Genomic DNA, 14,504 nt, shown 5'->3' on the forward strand with positions numbered 1-14,504 from the left:
CTTGTAATTTTATAAGGGCAAAGCTAACTTGATATAAAATCAAACACAAAATGATCTCCAAAAAAGAGTAATACCAAAAGCTTTCATTTAAATCATCATAGTTTCTCCACAAGGAATGCTTTGATATCCTTTTCTATTCCTAGCAACCTCCTTTTAGAACAAACTCAAATTTTATTTAACACGAGTTTACAAAATTATAAAATCTAAACTTCAAAGAGAACCGAAAATTACTAAAACAAATCACCTAATAAACATCTCATATAGAGACATGATATTACAAAAACCAATACAAGATAAAATATGAAACTGACACTACAAAATCCTACAAATAATATAAGATAGAATCGACATAACAAAAACATAATTGTAATATTATTCAATTACACAAGCATACAACAATCAAACTTCTGTGATAGGACTATAGAAATAACTAACTTTCAGGCCGTTGCCATTAGGAAGAATAACATGATCCACTGCATTAAATAACCTAGGGCTACAAACAATAACAAAAACGTAAAAACTAAAACTTCAAAAATGGACAATCATATAAATAGATCTACAAATATCTATAAAGAGAACCAGAGATTATGATATAGGTTTGAATTTATAGAGTTAGAAACAATAGCACCAAAATACAAATTTTTTTATTGCAAAAAACAAGATCTAATGGTAACTATTGTAGAAAACATAAACATAGCTAGGGTTTTAGAAATCAGGAAAAGAAGAGGGAGTTAGAGAGAGAAATTGAATTAACCGATGTTGGGTAGAGATCGAGACAAGGGTTGGTGTGGAAATTGGCGGAAGCAACTATGGATTCCGAGGAAATTTCCAAACGAAGCGATACAGTGGTAGTGTGTGGGTGTAGATAGAATGGTATGAAGACATCGCAGGAGTTATAGTGTGTGGGTGTAGATAGAACGGTATGAAGACATCGCAGGAGTTATAGAGAGAGAGAGAGAGAGAGACCAGAGAAAATGGTAATTGGTGAGAGTGAAAGATACCGTCGAAGAGCATGAGGAAGGAGCCGAAATAGAGAGAGATGAAGAGTGTGAGTCAAGATGGCGAGCAAAACCGAAATGGAGAGAGAGGGAGAGTGAGTGAGTGACCAAATTTCTAAGATTAAAACAAATTTTACAATCAGACTTGAATTACAAAATATAATTCACTGCCACAAAATAGATTTTATGATCAGGTTTACAATCTATGATCAAAATAAAATTCCTTGTCACCAAAAAAAATTCCTTCAATGCCTTACTGATCTAGGATAATTGTTAGACATCCATAGAATTCACTGCCACCATCGCCTTGTTGAACTCAATAACCAATTAGACAAGAGTTTTTCTTTTTTCTTTTTTCTTAAAAAAAAAGAAGAAAACAACAAACACACTTACAAATTTGTTTATTTGTTTAATAAACTCAAGAAACATGTTGCCACATTACACCTTTGCTCACAACCTGTGCAATTTACACATTCAATTTAAAAATGGAGTAAGTTAAATATGCACCGTTAATACTTCCATCTTAATATGTTTGCAATATTCAAAAATCAAACCCAACAAAGTATAAGAAATTATGAAAACATAAATCAAACAATTTCATAGAAGTCACCCATTTCATAGAAAAAGACCTATCTCATCTCACAGTAACCTATTTCACATAAATCAAACAATTTCAACACATTTTGAATGAGTACTGATGAGAGTGTCAACTTTAGACAGGATTTGAGTTTTGAATTTTGAACTCGTCTCAACTTGAGCCCTACGATTGAAGCAAATAATGAATTTGAGCCGTCAAAGACAGATCCTCTCACGTACATTTTACATTTGTAATGTAACGGTGGAAAGCTAAACAAAAGAAAGACAAAGTTATCTCAGCAATTGAATCAAATGTCCATATAGGATAACCATCATCAGCCCCCTTGTTTTGTGTTATATATATATATATAAATCAAGAATAAATTATAAATGCTTTGGACCAAATTCATTGCAAGAGATAGCCAACAACTTTTATCAATTCTACTACCATTTCATAAATAAGTTTCGATATTAATCAGTTTGTTTCAACATTTAAATAAAACTTAAAGTTAAATCACTATTTTAAGGAACTTAAATCACTATAAACCTTCCCCAAACTATGAAATCAATGAATTGTAAACCCACTTCTTGTAATGATATTTGAAGGATTCAATCTAAAGCATCATACCAAACCAAAACAAAATAATGATGATGATAATAATAATAATAATAATAATAATAATAATAATAATAATAATAATAATAATAATAATAATAATAATAATAATAATAATAATAATAATAAAATAAAACTGAAAACCTGAAACCAGATTTGAACTACTACCCCTTTACCCTTAACCTTATGAGGTTTTAACATGATTAAAGTTTGTTTTGGTGTACTAATTGCATAGATTTTTTTCTGTTGTGAGGTGCCTTCTTAGTCCTTTTCCTCTTGTTCAAATAATATACAAAACCAATCATAAATAAGAAATTACACATTATAGCAATAAAAAGTCAATAAATTGATTAAATAGACTACAAAACGAGACCCAAATTCTTAGTTCACACTAGGTTTTTTCTTCCAATAATTATGTGTACATCTAACATAAATATATTGTGTGTTTAACTAAATTTGCAATTGATCAAAGAAACATAAATGTGAAGTACCAACACAAAATACTCTTCGAATTACCGAATCTGGAAATTAATATATACCCAGAACGAAATATGGTGAGAATGCTAAGAGAGGGAGTCAATTTGTGAGAAATTAGGGCAGAGAATAAGATCCAGAGAGAGAGAGAGAAATCAACTTACCTAGTGAGAATGAAATAGTCCAAGTTCGTGAATCGACGGGTCGACTTTAGATTTTAGGTGGTACAACGGTGGAATGGGAGCAACAAAATCGTCCATGAGGAAGAGAAAGAGACATGAGAAACGTAGGAGGGATTAGGGGTGTTAGGTTTTATTTCTTGGCAAACCCGTTTGACAAAACTCCTTTGAGTTGTAATTTTATTCGCATTTTTATTTCAGTAAGGCTATGAGTTGTTAGATGCGAATCCAACCCGAATCAAGCATTTCAGAGAAGTTTGTGATGATAAAGCTTTCAAGATTGCCACTTCGCTGATTATGACGGGGATCGAGCTGCCCGGTCAGCTCGCGGGGGTCCAGGGGGCAGCGCCCCTTGGCGGGTCCGGGGCAGCGCCACGGCGGGGTTGAGGGGCAGCGCCCCCGAAGCAAAATGCAAAAATGCATTCAAAGTTGCCTGTCCGAGCATGTTTTATTTTTCCAGATTTTCCAGTTTTGGCCTGTCCGCTCGAGTGGAGGAACAGGCGCTCGAGCGTGGATTGGAAGCTCTCAGCATCTCTGCAGTCGCCTGTAAAAATACTGGAAGGTGTGATTTTACGCTCGAGCGGATGATCCTACGCTCGAGCGCATCTCAGTTTGTTCGCACGCAGTTTTTGGTCAGTCCGCTCGAGCGGGCTGTGTTGAGCTCGAGCGGAGATCGCGGGACAGATTCTATAAATTCGCGTGTTGGGACAGATTTTAGGATAACTGCTCCAGATCTTCTTTTTGGTTTCTAGGGTTTATATCTGGGGATACTTTGGGAGTTTTCTTTGATGTTTTTATTGAGTATTCAACTCATGATCTAAAAAGAGTACATCAAAGGTTTGTTTGTTATACACAAAAGAGAGAGTTATTCTTCAGTTGTGGATTCTGAAGAATTCGAGCCTGAAGCTTTGGTGGAATCCGGAGTGGCTCATCAGAAAGACAATTCCGTGGTGAAGATGGGGTTGGAAGAGGCACATAGAGGTTGGTTCAATTAGGCGTTGTGGATTCGCTAGGTAATTGAGAGTATACCTGTGTAATTCCTTTAATTCTTCTTAGTGGATTGTCTTGTGGCTGTTGCCCGTGGTTTTTTGATCACAGTTGGAGGTGTCCAATTGTGGTTTTTTCCACGTAAAATCGTTGTGTTTCTTTGTCTTGATTGTTTGATTGTTTGATTGGGATTGTTATATTCTGCTTTAAATTGATACATAATCACAAATCAACATCTAGGGGATTTCTAGATTTTTCAAGGGACAAAATTTTGAGAGGGAATTTTAAATTAAGGTAAAATTTTGTGAAAATTTTTGTTCTTATTTTTTTTGGGGGGAAAATTATTTATAAGTCCTATTAGGGAGACTTTTGTTACATATGGTCCTACAAAAAAAACTTACGTTCCCATAAGTCCTGTGTGAAGTTTGTTGATACATTTGACATCTACATAAACGTAACGTGACGTGACACCTACATAAACGTAACGTAACGTGACAATTATATAAACGTAACGTAATGTGTCACGTTACGTTTCGCAAACTTGCTCGGTTTTTGATTTTTTTAATTGAATGTGAAAATGTTACCACGTTTCGCAAACTTACTAAGTTTTTGATTTTTTTAATTGAAGGTGAAAATATTACTTTCTATGGTAACATTCAATATATAGGAAATTGAATGTTACCATAGATTAAGTTTGCGAAACGTGACGTGACACCTACATAAACGTAACGTGACGTGACACCTACATAAACGTAACGTAACATGTCACGTTATGTTTTGCAAATTTACTAGGTTTTCGTTTTTTTTAATTGAATGTGAAAATGTTACTTTCTATGGTAACATTCAATTTCCTATATATGGTCAACTCATAGGATCTTGTGGAATACATTCCTATCTAAATAGGACTTGTGACTCTGTAAGAAATTACACAAGACTTAACCTAGCATAAGTGTCCGAAAAAGGCCTTATAAATAAGTTTCCCTTTTTTTTTAGATGTGAAAAAATATGTTATGCTTGTGAAATTAATATTTTTTAATTATTATTTATTGTTTGTAATTTTTATTTTATTGGAGTTTTATGACTCAGTTTGAGAAGAAAAAAAAAAAGGTACAATTTCATAGATACATTTAAAAGTATAAATTTTATTAAAAAAATTAAAATTATACCAAATATAAAAATATAAAAAAAATTATATATTTTTTTATTTATAGATTTTTTTATTATAAATATCTTGCTTTTTAATTATATCTAGATTAATTGAATTTAAAAATTAAAATATTAATAAAATTCACTTAAAACAAAAAAAAAATGTATTGAAAATTCAAAAATAACTTTTGCAATTCTAAATCAAACATAGTATTAGTTTTTCAAATTTAAAAAAAAAAAATATATATATATATATATATTATTTTTTATTGTCATAAATAAATAATTGAATATCCATAACAATCCATCACCATATAAACTCTATCACATGACAATCCAGCACTATGCAAACTCTGTTTTGTGGTTGTCCATCACCATTGTTGCGGCAATAAGATTTTAGATCTACTGACACTCATTTAGATCCATCACAATATTTTTCTACCTTTCTCTTTATGTCTCTTCATCTCTATTTTGTCGATAGAAAAATCAAAATTTGTAGAGGTAATTGTCAAAGGATTCAAAACATACTTTTCTCTTATTAAAGTCATGATTCTTCTGCAATTCTACGTCATTGTAGGTCTCTATTCCACAATACGAAAATGTCTCGCACCCCCTGTATTATTTGACCTTCCTAAAGCTATCATGAGGTATCAATTTACTCTTCTCCACTAAAACTAGCATAAAGTCTCACTTTACCTGTCCCCCTCTACTATCACAAAGTATAATACTACCTAAACTAAAAACGATACAATTAAACCTTTCAATAAATATATTAAGGGTTAATTACAAAAAAAAAATACCAGGGTTTCGCGTATTTTTCAATTTAAACTCCAGAATTTCAATTTCAACAAATTAAGCCCTAGAGTTTCATCGGTGTTTCAATTTGGCCCTTCGTTCATCTCTGTCATATTAAACTAACTAAAATCTGAGCAGAATTGCAGATTCAAACTCACATGTTCAAACACTTTATCTCTGTCGTCATAACTCCGTTTTGCCTCATTTTTTTGTGTCGTTGGATTCACCTCATGGCCTAGTTTTCATTTCATTATTCATAAACCTTGTTCCACATCCTTTTACTGGCTGCCAGAGCTTCGAAAATTGGCCAAAAATAAAAATTTCTATCTTTGGGCAAAATTTTCATATTTAAATCCACATATTCAAGCACTTGTATCTCCCTCGTTGTAACTCTATTTCACCTCATTTTTGTGTCGTTAGAATCAACTCATGGCCTAGTTTTTATTTCACCCCTCATATGTCTTGTTTCATCTCTTTTTGCATGCCGTCGGAGTTCCGAAATTTGGCCAAAAATAAGATTTTTCTCTCTTTTTGTTTTGTTTTGTTTTGTTTTTTCTTGTTGCAATCGCAACAATATTCTTGGCAGTGGAGATGCAATGGATGATGCTTGATTAGAAACCAAGGCGCCCTAACATGCTCACCAACCCATTTGGTTTTTGATTTTTATGTGTAGTTGTATATCTATCACTACTCAAGGACACCGCCACCATTACCACCACCACCTCAACTTGGAAATAATGATGATGAAGCCGTAGTAGCAAGCCAGGAGGACAAACCGCGAAGGAGGAGGAAAAGAAAAATAAAAATAGAAAGAGCAAAAGCTTATTTTTGGCCAACTTTCGGAGCTTCAACGACGTGCAAAAGGAGGTGAAACAAGGCATATGAGGGGTGGAATAAAAATTAGGCCATGAGTTGAATCTAACGACGCGAAAATGAGGTAAAACGGAGTTACGATGAGGGAGATCCAAGTGTTTAATTATGTGGATTTGAATATGAAAATTTTGCCCAAAGAGAGAAAAATCTTATTTTTGGCCAACATTCGGAGCTCCGATGGCAAGTAAAAAGATGCGGAACAAGGCGTATGAATAGTGGAATGAAAATTAGGCCATGAGGTGAATCCAACAATGCAAAAATGAGGCGAAACAAAGTTATGACAAGGGAGGTACAAGTGTTTAAATATATGGGTTTGAATCTAAAATTCTACCCAGATTTTCGTTAGTTTAATATGACGGAGATGGACGGAGGGGTCAGATTGAAACACGGATGAAACTCTAGGGTTCAATTTGTTGAAATTGAAATTCTGGGGTTTAAATTGAAAAACATGCGAAAAACCTAGGATTTTTTTGTAATTGACCCATATATTAATTTACTTGTTATTCCGTCTTTGGCATTTTATTTTATAAGTTCTACTAATTTACTAGAAATTTCACTTTGCTAATAGTTAAATTACACCTAAACATTAAGGCTAAATTTCACTATTTGAAAAGAATGAAATTTCACTAGTTGAAGATAATGAAATAATTATTACTATAAAGTTTTAATCAAATAATATTAAAATTTTGATAATTACACACATTATAGAATTAATTAGACAACAAATTAATTAAGAAAATTAAATTATCGCTATTAAATTATCGTTAGGTAATTAAAAATATAGTGACAATCACTTGTTACTCCAACAAAACCACTGGTGACATCTCTCTTTAACTCATAAGTTTTCCATTTACTCACTAATTCGTCTTTGCCTTTGATTTTATAATTTTTACTTCTTTAGCAAATATTTCACTTTTTTTCATAAACAAAATTATAAACGTAAGATTAATAATTTTTACAATTATAAAATTGTTGTTCATGTTAAATAGGAAGGGTAAAATTGGGATAAGACACACTATTTGTCACGCCCCACTTTTTATTACTCGAAGTATTACTAATTTCATTTACTTAATTCCATTTCAGAGATAACATGCGGAAATAAACTCGTATATTCAACTTGTAGAAGTGAATAACATTGCTCTCATTCGTATGAAAGTAAATACAACATGAGAACACTAAATAAATTGCCCTTGGGCTTACATCATTAAAAGTCAAGAAGAAGGGTATAACCCTTTTACATAAATGGCATTCCGCCAACACAAAAGAGGCCCCGTGGCCAACAAATAAGAAGATCCAAAACCTTGTAGAACATCCTGGCTATCACCTGAAAAAGATTCAACAACGTGGGATGAACATATAGTCCAGTAGGGATCTCAACATGATCTCCAACAATAACAACTTACAGATAGCTATGATCATGAATGTTCATTCTCATACTAGAATAGTAATGTGGCAGTTTATACAAAATATACATAAGTATGAACTTTTCTCGAAAACAGCCATTTCATTTGACGCTATAAGCGGTTCACCTTTTTCCCTTTCCTTTTTATTACCCATTTTTCCAAACTTTCATGACTATAACAGTTTTAGAAAAACAATTTCACCAAGCCCATTACTCTTCCCCCATTTTCTGTACTTACAACAAAATGACCTTTTTTGAAAACATGTTCACAAATACCCCATTTTCCTTCACACTTTCCAAAATCTCAAAATGGCATTTTGGTTTGTTCCCAATACATTCATATCAATACATGCATGCCTTAAAAAAAAGGGAAATAACAAATCATCAACATGTATATAATCCACAAATGAGGCAGCTCGGCCTTTCAAAACTGTAACCACCGCAACCCATAACATACTTAGACACACTGACGATAACAATTAAAACTCTGCTTTACCGGCTATATGCACAGTAAGGTAAGGATATGCCAAAGCGATAAGCGAGATAATAACTCATTTTAAACATTTCATACCTCATAATAGATACACATTTTAGTCCTGTATCAATCTCAGACAAAAACACTTCCATACTTCACAAATAATACACATTTTGGTGTTGTATCAATATCAAACAAAAACACTTCTATACTTCACAAATGATACACATTGTAGTGCTGTATCAATGTCAAACAGTTTCCGGTTTAGAGGTCCATCCCCTATCTTCCCCTAAACCGTGGAGTACATCCCCTATCTCCTCCCACACAAAACAATGTATGTAAACAATTATCATATACAAATTCCTCAATACAACAAAGCATCAATAACAAGTGTAATACATACACATAAACTATTCAATAATGTTTAACCAACACAAGTGTAACGCATACATCACAATTCAACACACCAATGTCATCCTCCACCGATGACCAAGGACAAAACCTCTAGATGCATGTATTCAGTACACCTAATAAAAGAGACTCAACTCTCAAGCAAACCTTAAACCCAACAACGACACTAGTACGATGGGTAAGGATAAAACCCCCAAATGTGTGTATTCGACACTCATGATACAATAGTTTAATTCTCAAATTTATTTTCCGAGACTCACATAGAGTTAACATTTCATTTACCATTTTCAAGATCAACTTCATAATTTTCTTAAGTCAACATGTTCCATCACTTATTCCAAAAACACTTTTCCCTTTTCACAAAACCGATTACATTCTCTTCATTTTACAAAATCAATTCCACGGATAATAAGCCATAACCCAACTTGATTCAATACGTTCATTTCAAAATAACCCCAATACCATAATTAATCCCTTAACTGTTAACACCTCCTACACAACTCATATTAATAATAGAAATTTACTAACATTGTTCAACCGTAAATCCTTTTTATTTTACCAAATCAAAATCCGTAAATCCTTTTTATTTTATCAAATCAAAATATAATTTAGGGCTTTCTCTTCTTTCAACAATAACATACTAATTTTACTCTCTAATTAGTCCAAACCACAGTCAGTGATAACAAAACCATTCTCAAACAACCAACCCTAGGTTCCCCTCATGATTTTCAAACAAATCCAACATGGATATGATTTTCATGCAATACAAAATTACCACATGTCTATCTATAGACGGAGTATTGAAAAAGAACAAAGAAATCCCTACCTCAAATGGAGAAGATGAAGGCCAAAAACCAAAGTGCTCCAAATCGCCAAACTTTCAGATTAAAATGAAGCCCTCAACCCACTCTACCTTTCTTACAAAGGACTTAGTCTAGATTTACACTAGAGGGAGATGAAAACCTAGAGAGAAGGCGTGTAGGGAGAGAGAGAAGATGGTTCTAGGGTTTTGAAATCAAAAGGGAGATGAACAAGTGATATTGAAAGGTTGTTATTAAAGCCCATTAATTGGAAAATGAAAGGACAAGTTAGAATTAAATGAACACTAACTAGCATTAAATGAACACTAACTAGAATTAAATGAACACTAGTTAGAAATATGAATGGTCAAGTTTGAATACGAATGGACCACTAATAAGGGTAGTAACTGAACTACTAATAAGGATATTAAATGAACAAGTTTGTAACCACTAATAAGGATATTAAATGAACCACTAATAAGGATATTAAATGAACCATTATGAAAATTTAATGGACACTAACCCTTGGTTTCCAAACACAACCAACGTGTTTTAAACCTACCCAACACGACCCAAGACTCATATACAAAGAGTAAAGGATGGAAACTAGAAAAAGACAACAACACATCCACGGAACCGAGTCTAAAATACAATTAAACAATGAAAGGAAAACTGGGATCGCTATACTATTATGGAACAATGATTCTTTTAGAAACCTTTTATCACAAATAGGAATTAGTTGTCCATACTAAAACTTAATAGGACTTGATAGTAATCTTAAAAGCAAAATAGAACTTCTTGTTTATTTTTCCTAGTTTAGGGCAAATTACACTTTATCCCCTGTGGTTTGGGTCATGTGCGATTTACCCCCATAACATTTGAAAATTACCACATAACCCCCACATCGTTTGTGAATTGAAGTACACCGTCAAGCATTCCATCCAATTTAAGACATAAAGCAATTATATGCTTATTTTCAGATTTCAATAGGATAAATTGCACATAGAATAAAGCATAGAGAATTAAAGTACACTTTGCCTTACAAACAAATGACAAAAAATATCTATAATTCACACACTTAAGTTACTTATATACAGGGGTATTTTAATCTTTTTCATTAAATTGTTAACGGACCTAATAGTGCACTTTAGTCCACAAACCACAAGGGGGGTTATATGGTCATTTCCAAACGTTAGATAGATAAACCGCACATGGCCCAAACCACAGGAGGTAAAGTGAACTTTGTCCTATATTTTATTTACATTTTACTCCTCTCTTTTTTTTTTTCTTTCAAATCCCTATCCAAATCTATGATCTGATTAGAAGATAGGGAAAAAAATTTAACACTGTGGAATGAAATCGTGCCCACAATTTGTCTGAGCATACACCGAAAAAGATTGCCCACAATTTATCCCATGTAAATTACTATAAGAGTTTAAAAACACAATCACACACTTGGTGTGGCTTTACTACTTTGCCAACTATGAAAAGTTGTAATTGGTATGGGCCATAGTCACTAATTGGTCCATGTGAATCATACATTCATAGCATCACATTATCAAATAAATTCGAGTCAAATTTGAGTGGCCACGTGAAAACCATGCAGAGAGTGAAAGTGATTCCAAAAATAATTTAAAAAAATAAAAATAAATAAATGTTCAGGACTTAAAACACACAACCTGTTGTGCAGGGAAAACAAAAACATTTGCCACTGGATTCTCACAATAATTCAATTTCTACTCTATTTTGTTTATAATCAACTAGTAACTATATTTTATAATGCTCATAAAAAATTTCGTTAGCTGAGTCATTTGACTCTAGTAGGTTTATAATTGAAGTTTGTAAGATTGTATTTGTGTTTGGATTTTGGAGAACGATTTGTAAAGGAAAAAGAAAATGGACGAGAAATGTCAAATCAGATAGGTTTGTGTTGTGTCAGGAAAGATACTAGAAGCAAAGGTACTGAAATTGTGAAGAACTGGCTACTTCCATCATCCAAAAGTTATGGTTTGCTTTGTTTCTCCTGCATTTCTTGCCTATTTCCTTTATCATTTCAGCAATTATATGATCAAATTTTAGCTTTAGGCATGTACATCGACACAACGTTGTACCAAATTTTATGTTCTGGCCATCCAAACACAAAGAAGGAAATAGAACAGAGCAAAGAAAGAAAAAACAACAAAGCTTGGAATGCAGCCCAATGAGCAAACTCAATTGCAAGAACTTTAGCAATTTAGAAAATGAAATTATTCAGTTTTGAATTGTTCTATGCATACTTTCTTTTCCTATTATCAACCATGTCCTCCCATTCAGAGAAAAGCTAATTTGCAAGCTAAACAATCAAAGAATTCCTCCACAATCTTAATTTTGAGTGAACCATTATAAAACAACCTTATCTCTACATACTGGATGAGGTCTGTTCATGTGCTATATCTTTTTCTTGTCACACATTTTCCAATTATGACAATCACAAACAAGAGGAAAAAAAAAAATCAATGTAACAATTATACCATGTTATCATCAGCACGTGGTATCACTATTCATTTATTATTTTTTGAACTCTAATGACATTTCCCAGTAAATGTCAAGTTACTTGCACTCAAGGATTGACATTGACATCCACCTTTAAATGGAAATTTGAGGGCAAGGGGCCACTTCCTGGACTCCTACTGATAAGAACTTTACTTCATGAGAAATTGAATAAAAAAAGGCTGAATTAGCCTATTTCTTGCATGTACAAATCAAATTCTTTTTTGAGAAAGGAACTAAAAAATGAATGGTTTCTCAACAGGAGAGAAAAAAAAATCAAGAATCCTCTTTTTTCTATAACACAACTGATGTTTCTTCAGAACACTAACAGATTAGTGAAGCTTGAAACTATCTTCAATTTACAACTCATTTCCATTTACATTAGATGACAATTTCCATTCAAAAGCTTGTAATTTACTACTCTAACAGAGGCTTCATGACTATCAAAGCATATATTTACTAAAATAACAAAGACAAAAGGCAATTATGTGACAAGGCATTAACATGTTATTACATAGTCATAGCACATTTGCAGTCTTGGAAAAAGAAATGAAGAAAAAAATGTAAATTTGTTTTATTTACATTTCACTCACTTTTCTCATTTTCATTTTCAAATCCCGACCCAAATCCATGATCCAAACACAGCCTTGGGAAACAAAAAAAATTTAACACTGGGAAATAAAATCTTGTTACATTTGCATTGAAAATTGATTGATTTGTATGGCCAATTTTTTTGAATGAACTTTTAGCTATTCAGTTAGGATTTTGGTTTAAATTAAGGTAGCTTGTAATTTGTAATTAGAGGTGCAATATGAGCGGGTGCAGTAAGATTGAAGAGTTATCCAAGTTGTTTTGAGAGTTGCCTGAGGGCCCCAACTCCGACCTCTAACCTAATTTTGTGTGTCCAAGGAAGCCTCAAGCTCAATAAATTGAACTTGGGCTATGCTCCAGTTAACAACAAATTTAAGCTGATTTTTTTTTTTTTATCATCCACCCTTCAAGGACAACAATTATTTTATCAACCACCTTTCAAACAAGCTAGACCAACATTTAAATATTGATAGCACTAGAGTATCGCCTAGCAATTATTTTGTATTTAAAAAACATAGTGGAGACAACCAAACCTATGCTCATTTCCACATTTCAACTTCAAAAAATTATTTTTTGTCATAAAAGTATTTAATGAAGATTCCTAGAACAAAGCCACTTGAAAAACATGACAAAATCCAAATGCTAACCATAATGCGACCCACAAGTGAAAGAAGGCATTAACACGTGTCATTCCAGTTATCATCCATGGTCTGATCGTACGATCGATTCATAAAGATGGTTTGATGAATGCACAAAAAAAAAAAGCTTGATGTATGCGCTAAATTATTTTTCATTTTTTTTTTGTATTTTTTTTGGCATTTTTTTATATATATACATTATCTACATATATACATACATATGTATACACTCTCTTCTCTTCCTCTTTTCTTGTCCCTTTCTTTCTCCTTTGTCTTCTTCGAGTATTGTGTCTGGTGCGCGATTTGAATAAGTGTGGCGCCTGATCAACACAGTTGGCTTGACCCAAATCCTTTAACGATCGCCTCGACCTTTCCCTTTTGTCTTCTTCTTCTCCTTCATATTCTTCTTAGTCTAAGGCCTAAAAGAGAGACAGAACAAAAAGTTGCAAAACAAATCTCTCTTTGCCATTACTTTGCAAACTCTCTTTTTGGCATTACTCTCCTCTGACATGGCCTCTTCCCGCCGTCCTCTTTCCCTTTTTCTTGACCTAAACAACACACTGATAGAAATAACTTACTCTAACTCTTCTGAGCCTCCTAAGAGTGACCTTGCCCCTGCCTCTATTTTCAGTTTCCTTGCGATGTCAGTCAAGCAAATGATGGCAGTGCAGTCTGACATCGATGCCCACTCTTATACACTAAAATCATGTGTGGAGATTGTGACCGCGGTCTCCAACTTGTTATAGCATTTGCAAAGTAGAACAAATGAGGTACAACAACTGACAGGACAACTCTCTCTATTCTAGTGTATGTATCAAGACGCACGGTGGGAGATTAGTCATTTGAAGATGCAAAACAAGGAGTTGAAGCACCAAACAACAAACATGGAAAGATTTGTGGTGCCTTTGTTCCTCATTCGATGGCCAGTGGGAGATGATTTCCTTTGAAAATCCTACAAATTCTGAAGTAGGGCCTTTGAAGTGTTCCCTGGAATGAACATCTTAAAGCGGGGCA

Source organism: Camellia sinensis, chromosome 7 (assembly GCF_055761805.1).
Source record: "Camellia sinensis isolate YWXY chromosome 7, ASM5576180v1, whole genome shotgun sequence".
NCBI lineage: Eukaryota > Viridiplantae > Streptophyta > Magnoliopsida > Ericales > Theaceae > Camellia > Camellia sinensis.